Source organism: Coregonus lavaretus (assembly GCF_964263955.1).
Source record: "Coregonus lavaretus genome assembly, chromosome: 25".
In the NCBI taxonomy this organism is placed as follows: domain Eukaryota; kingdom Metazoa; phylum Chordata; class Actinopteri; order Salmoniformes; family Salmonidae; genus Coregonus; species Coregonus lavaretus.
In genome coordinates this window covers 42,898,705-42,906,521 of record NC_140012.1, presented here as the reverse complement: position 1 = coordinate 42,906,521, position 7,817 = coordinate 42,898,705, and positions in this window count along the sequence as shown.

The window sequence follows — 7,817 nt, the reverse complement described above, 5'->3', positions numbered from 1 at the left end:
AGGGAACACGACCGAAGAAAAAGTCACACAATTCACATCGTTTTTTTTTTTTAACAAGTTACATTTGTTATGAATAAATCAAAAGCACAATCATGAATATATTGGTCAATTTACAGTAAGAAAATGCATGGTTATCTTCATATTTGCTAAACAGATTATATTTGTTGTAGTAATGGCATATCAGTAAAATCTATGTTTATAAACTGAGCAAAAATATAAACGCAACATGCAATTTCAACGATTTTACTGGGTTACAGTTCATATAAGGAAATCAGTCAATTGAAATTAATTCATTAGGCCCTAATCTATGGATTTCACATGACTGGGCAGGGGCGCTGCCATGGGTGGGCCTGGGAGGGCATAGGCCAACCCACTGAGGAGCCAGGCCCAGCCAATCAGAATTAGTTATTTCCCACAAAAGGGCTTTATTACAGACAGAAAAACTCCTCAGTTTCATCGGCTCTCCGGGTGGCTGGTCTCAGACGATCCCGCAGGTGAAGAAGCCAGATGTGGAGGTCCTGAGCTGGAGTGGTTACACGTGGTCTGCGGTTGTGAGACCGGTTGGACATACTGCCAAATTCTCTAAAATGACATTGGAGGAGGCTTATGGTAGAGAAATTAACATTCAGTTCTCTGGCAACAGCTCTGGTGGACATTCCTGCAATCAGCATGCCAATTGTACGCTCCCTCAAAACTTGAGACATCTGTGGCATTGTGTTGTGTGACAAAACTGCACATTTTAAAGTGGCCTTTTATTGTCCCCAGCACAAGGTGCACCTGTGTAATGCTAATGCTGTTTAATCATCTTATTGATATGCCACACCTGTCAGGTGGATGGATTATCTTGGCAATGGAGAAATATTCACTGACAGGGATCTAAACAAATTTGTGCACAACATTTGAGATAAATAAGCTTCTTGTGCATATGGAACATTTCTAAGGTACTTTTATTTCAGCTCATGAAACATGGGACCAAAACTTTATATGTTGCGTTTATATTTTTGTTCAATATATTATAGTCCACTGAAGAAGGAAAAACAAATAGGAATATCACACATCTGAGAAACATGACCCAAAAACAGGACAAATGTATGAATCAATGAATCAATAAATAGATCAATAAAATAAAAGCACAGAGAGATCCTTGATGAAAACCTGCTCCAGAGCGCTCAGGACCTCAGACTGGGGCAAAGGTTCACCTTCCAACAGGACAACGACCCTAAACACACAGCCAAGACAACGCAGGAGTGGCTTCGGGACAAGTCTCTGAATGTCTTGAGTGGCCCAGCCAGAGCCTGGACTTGAACCCGATCGAACATCTCTGGAGAGACCTGAAAATAGCTGTGCAGCAACGCTCCCCATCCAACCTGACAGTGCATGAGAGGATCTGCAGAGAAGAATGGGAGAAACTCCCCAAATACAGTTGTGCCAAGCTTGTAGCGTCATACCCAAGAAGACTCAAGGCTTTAATCGTTGCCAAAGGTGCTTCAACAAAGTACTGAGTAAAGAGTCACAATACTTATGTAAATGTGATATTTCAGAGTTTTTTAAAATACATTTGCTAACATTTCTAAAAACCTGTTTTTGCTTTGTCATTATGGGGTATTGTGTGTAGATTGATGAGGGGAAAAAAGTCAAGGGGTCTGAATACTTTGCGAATGCATCATGTATAGTTTATGATTCATCTGTAAAAGAGAAAACATAATTATTACATTGTAGCATAAAGATGTATAGAAAAACAGGACAAATGTATAAATAAGGATACATATAGACTGAGTATACAAAACATTATGAACACCGTCCTAATATTGAGTTGCACCATCTTTTGCCCTCAGAACAGCCTCAACTCGTCTGGGCATGGACTTTACAAGCTGTCGAAAGCGTTCAAGAGGGATGCTGTCCCATGTTGACTCCATTGCTTCCAAAAGTTGTGTCAAGTTGGCTGGATGTCCTTTGGGTGGTGGACCATTCTTAATACACACGGGAAACTGTTCAGCGTGAAAAACCCAGCAGCGTTGCAGTTCTTGACACACTCAAACCGGTGCGCCTGGCACCTACTACCATACCTCGTTCAAAGGCACTTTAATATTTTGTCTTGCCCATTCACCCTCTGAATGGCACACATACATAATATAATCCATGTCTCAATTGTCTCAAGATTTAACAATCCTTCTTTAACCTGTCTCCTCCCCTTCAGCTACACTGATTGAAATGGCTTTAACAAGTAACATTAATAAGGGATCATAGCTTTCACCTGGTCAGTCTGTCATGGAAAGAGCAGGTGTTCTTAATGTTTTGTCCACTCTGTGTATAAATGAATAAAATACTCATTAGTAAACGAGAAAGCAAGTTATCACATTATAACCTACATTACGGACCAATCATAGACCCAGGTTAAGGAAATACAGGCGTAGGTTTAATTCTTGATTGATAAACCAAGAACCAAACATTTAATGTGGTCCTCTGTAGCTCAGCTGGTAGAGCACGGCGCTTGTAACGCCAAGGTAGTGGGTTCGATCCCCGGGACCACCCATACACAAAAAAAAAATGTATGCACGCATGACTGTAAGTCGCTTTGGATAAAAGCGTCTGCTAAATGGCATATTATTATTATTATTATTATTAATTTCATGGACATACGAAATCCCAGATTGCCCCCTTTAACCATGGTTTACACACACAGTGGTCTGTGATTCAATATTTTTAGATGGAGATCATCAACCATAGTCCAGGATTCTTTTAGGCCATGTCTACGAAGTCAAATTATCAATCCAGTATAGTCCTGGGGTAGATAGACGATCTGTGTCGACAAAACTATCCCTTTACCTTCCTCTCTAAATTAACATTTTACATTTTAGGCATTTAGCAGGACGCTCTTATACAGAGCGACTTACAGTTAGGGAGTGCATACATTTTTTTTCATACTGGTCCCCCCGTGGGGATCGAACGCACAACCCTGGCGTTGCAAGCGCCGCGCTCTACCAACTGAGTTACACGGGACTACCAACACGGGATATACCAATGTATAAGGATGTGTAATACAGTACATCTGAGACAGAAACAGTGCCTATAAACTGGATGGTTCGAGCCCTGAATGCTGATTGGCTGAAAGCTGTGGTGTATCAGACTGTATACCACGGGTATGACAAAAACATGTATTTTTACTGCTCTAATTACGTTGGTAACCAGTTTATAATAGCAATAAGGCACCTCGGGGGTTTGTGGTATATGGCCAATATACCACGGCTAAGGGCTGTGTCCAGGCACTCTGCGATTGGCCATATACCACACCCCCTCGTGCCTTATTGCTTAAATACACACTGTTGACAAATAGGGTCCAGTAGATGATGATGATGTTTCTCTTCACTCAGATGAAGAGAGCTCGCTGGGCTGGGACGATCTGACTGTTGTAGAAGACATTCGGACAAATAGAGGTTGCTATGCTGAAGGATAAAGTACTTCAGACAAATAGAGCATATTCCAACATCAGATCATTAGCAAAGATAAGCTTTGGAAGTTCAGTGAAGAAGAACCATGACACTGCAGAGACCAGTTAAACAGTGGTGCAGAACACCAAGGATCCCAGGAGTAACTTCACAGGCTGTTTGAGTCCCTCTCCGCCACGCGGAGGTTCACGCTTTCAGCTTTCAGCGCGGCATTTCTGACAAGCCAGAGAAGTATGTTCGCAGTGATATCTTCTCTCTCAGTTTCAAGAGGGATTCAAATCTGTACTGGCCTGCTCCTGGACTAACAACAATTGTGAAAATAATATTTTTTAAATCACACAGAATTTTTTGTTTTTTGTAGGTGTATTTATTAGGGAGGCAGGTTAAATCATCCTTCATATTGATATCGGACGATAACGGCATAAACAACATCACATCAATATTGAATCACATGATGAGTTATCCATCTTGATAAACTTTATCTGCAGAACTGACAGGAATAAGTTTAAAGATGGAAAAACTCTAATTATGCACATGCCTGGGGTTTAGAAAACACCGTTACCTGGTTTAGACTAGCACACGGGTATAGAAAACACAGTTACACGTACCATTACCTGGTTTAGACTAGCACACGGGTATAGAAAACACAGTTACACGTACCATTACCTGGTTTAGACTAGCACATGGGTATAGAAAACACAGTTAAATGTACCATTACCTGGTTTGCATCTCAGGTACAGACCACAAAAACACAGGACCAAGTCAACAAGTCAAACAAACAAACAAAATGACAAATACATCCTCATTTGTAGAACAGGAAGCAGGTCATCACATTATAGCCAGTTTCACATTGTAAATAACAGTCTATCCCTTTAATGGTCATCTCTCGCTACTACCCAATATTTTAGCTCTGGGTTTCTGACATTACTTTCTTGTCGTACAACTGTGTTTCATATTTGTTGTTGTAGTCACAGTATCACAGTACCACAGTTTCAATAACCAGGGTGTAGTATGAAGGAATCATCCACATGGAAGACAACAGGTGATAACAAACACAGTATATCACAGTAAAAAACACAGTATATCACAGTAAAAAACACAGTATATTACAGTAAAAAACACAGTATATCACAGTAAAAAACACAGTATATCACAGTAAAAAAACACAGTGTATCACAGTAAAAAACACAGTATATCACAGTAAAAAACACAGTATATCACAGTAAAAAACACAGTATATCACAGTAAAAAACACAGTATATCACAGTAAAAAACACAGTATATCACAGTAAAAAACACAGTATATCACAGTAAAAAACACAGTATATCACAGTAAAAAACACAGTATATCACAGTAAAAAACACAGTATATCACAGTAAAAACACAGTATATCACAGTAAAAAAACACAGTATATCACAGTAAAAAAACACAGTATATCACAGTAAAAAACACAGTATATCACAGTAAAAAAATAAAAACAGTATATCACAGTAAAAAACACAGTATATCACAGTAAAAAAACACAGTATATCACAGTAAAAAAACACAGTATATCACAGTAAAAAACACAGTATATCACAGTAAAAAAATAAAAACAGTATATCACAGTAAAAAACACAGTATATCACAGTAAAAAACACAGTATATCACAGTAAAAAAAAAAAAAGTATATCACAGTAAAAAAAACACAGTATAACACTATGAGATTAACAACAAATGAAGTCCAGGTCCCGTATGCATCGTCTCAGAGCAGGATTGGGCACCCATGTCCATATAGTTGTATTGATTATGATCTAAAGCATTCCTACTCTGCAACTCATTACGAACACAGGCCCTGAGCTTGATTGTGATCACACAAACACACAACTTCCCCCATGTCTGTCTTCAAAGAGTCAATAGACAGTTTTACTTTTTATTTTATTTTCTTCATTAACCCTTAAGTGAAGTTCCGCTGGCTCTGCAAAACACGAACAGTGGTAGAACAGAGGCGAAAAAAACGTTGTCTAGACATTAGCCCCAGGAGTGGTTGTTTTTGATGTGCAGATAGCGAGTAGCTGTTCTAATCTAATCTGTGAGTTAGAACAGGCCCCAGGGTTACAGTTATGGTATGGTAATTACAGTAATCAGAGAAATCACTTACTTCTAACTGAGAATGAATCTCAAACCGAACACTACAACCACTTTGACCACTCGATCATTTGATTTGCGCGTTGACGAGTCAATCGAGTCAATCTCAATGGCTTGTCGCTGTTTCGAGTCGCTGTGCCGACTCTGTGCCCTTTGTAGATGGGTAAATAAACACGTGGAATCTATGTTGAATGAAAATGGAGAATGTTACATTTGACAGAGAAAACTGCAACCCTTTCACTGGAACCCCTTTATGTTATTTTTTATTGTGCTGGCTGCTGCAGATAAAGAGAGGGGGTTTGTTTCAAGATAAAGAAAGAGGCATGTTACTGCCAATTCTGATCAAGAGGAATGAGGATATCAAATCAGTTACTTTTAGTCGGGGTATATTAACGATGCAATATTGACATCTAGTGGTAGGTCCTCACAATTGCATGGATAATGTCTGTCTGACAGCGACCCTTAATTAATTAAACCAGTATGTTGTATAAAGATATTGAAACCACAGTATATAGCCTAAACATGATGGCATTGATTGCTGTAGAGTATAAAGTGTTGAGCTACATGAGCCCAGTGCTTGCTGGCTTATTTTACTAGAAGCAGCATTGTGCTGAGTGAGTTTAAAGTTGATCCAACAACCTGGTCTGAAAACAACAACATAGTAGCCCCTCCCCTTACCCCTTACCCCTTCGTTGTTTGGAGAGAGTCAGGTAGGTGTTTACAAGCAGTATGGTACCTCTACCTCGACCTCACCTTCCAATGGGCTGAAAGAGAGCATCCGCTATATATTTTTTGCCTATTTGGTCCATACTGCAAGCACCAAAATACTTGGGGTTGTTTTCAGGAGGATGTAAATATGCTGATATATCTCACTACAGAAAAATCCCATATTGGTTACGTACTTGGAAGTCAGCCCGGCATTGGCTAACTATTTCATCATCATGAATCAAAACAGTGATGGAAGCAGGAGTAAATGGCATTTTTTCCCCCCTAGAAGCAGCATTGTGCTGAGTGAGATAGTGACCTTTAATTTCACTGAGGGAGATGTAGAGGACTGACCGACCTTTACTGTGTGGGAGAATAATCTCTGTCTCATTTGTGGTTTTGGAGCCAATAAAGGAAATCATTTTCAGTCTTGTGTAAGCTGCCTCTTCCCATGAAGGACCTCGTAGGGCTGGCTATATAATATATATTCTAATCACAGGAGGTTGGTGCCACCTTAATTAGGGAGGACGGGCTCGTGGTAATGGCTGGAGTGGAATCAGTGGAATGGTATCAAATACATCAAACACATGGTTTCCATGGTTTCCAGGTGTCTGATGCCATTCCATTCACTCCATTCCATCCATTATTCTGAGCCGTCCTCCCCTCAGCAGCCTCCACTGATTTTCATGTGTGTTTATTTGTTATTATTGTAGTTTATTTGTAATTCTCGTGTGTTTTTTTATCTGACTTAGTATTGAATATTTTAAAGACATTTTTCCATGTCTTTCCTTTTTCTATATTAAATGCTGCATTGTTGAGGAAGAGCATGCAAGTAAGCGTTTCACTGTACTGTTAAAGGCCCAGTGTAGTCAAACACGTGATTTTCCTGTGTTGTATATATATATATTTACACCAGTGGCGGTTGGTGCCATTTAGGATATGGGAGGATGATAATTGTTTTGCCTATGAATGAAAGTTTACAACGTAGGTGTGTAACAGTGTGGCTTCCGTCCCTCTCCTCGCCCCTACCTGGGCTTGAACCAGGGACCCTCTGCACACATCGACAACAGTCACCCTCGAAGCACCGTTACCCGTCGCTCCACAAAAGCCGCGGCCCTTGCAGAGCAAGGGAAACAACTACTTCAAGGTCTCAGAGCGAGTGACGTCACCGACTGAAACGCTACTAGTGCTAACTAGCTAGCCATTTCACACCGGTTACAGGTACACAGGTTGAGAAAATGTTGAGTAATCAAGGTGACAGAAAGTGACTCATTCCACCTTGCACACTCTTGCCTGCATCTAGATGAACTAGGGTGTAATCATTAGTCCAACAGTTGCAAACGAGAGTTTTTAGTGGACAAATTCAGGTATGTTTATCCGTTTCGTTCTGTTTGCTTCTGTTTAAGAATTTTGTTTCAACAGAATCGGCACAATGAATACACACCTGATCACACGAAAAACACAGTTCACTTTCATAGCAGACACACACAAACAGCTCGTTGGTATATATAATTCCTTCTCACATCTATCTACTGCT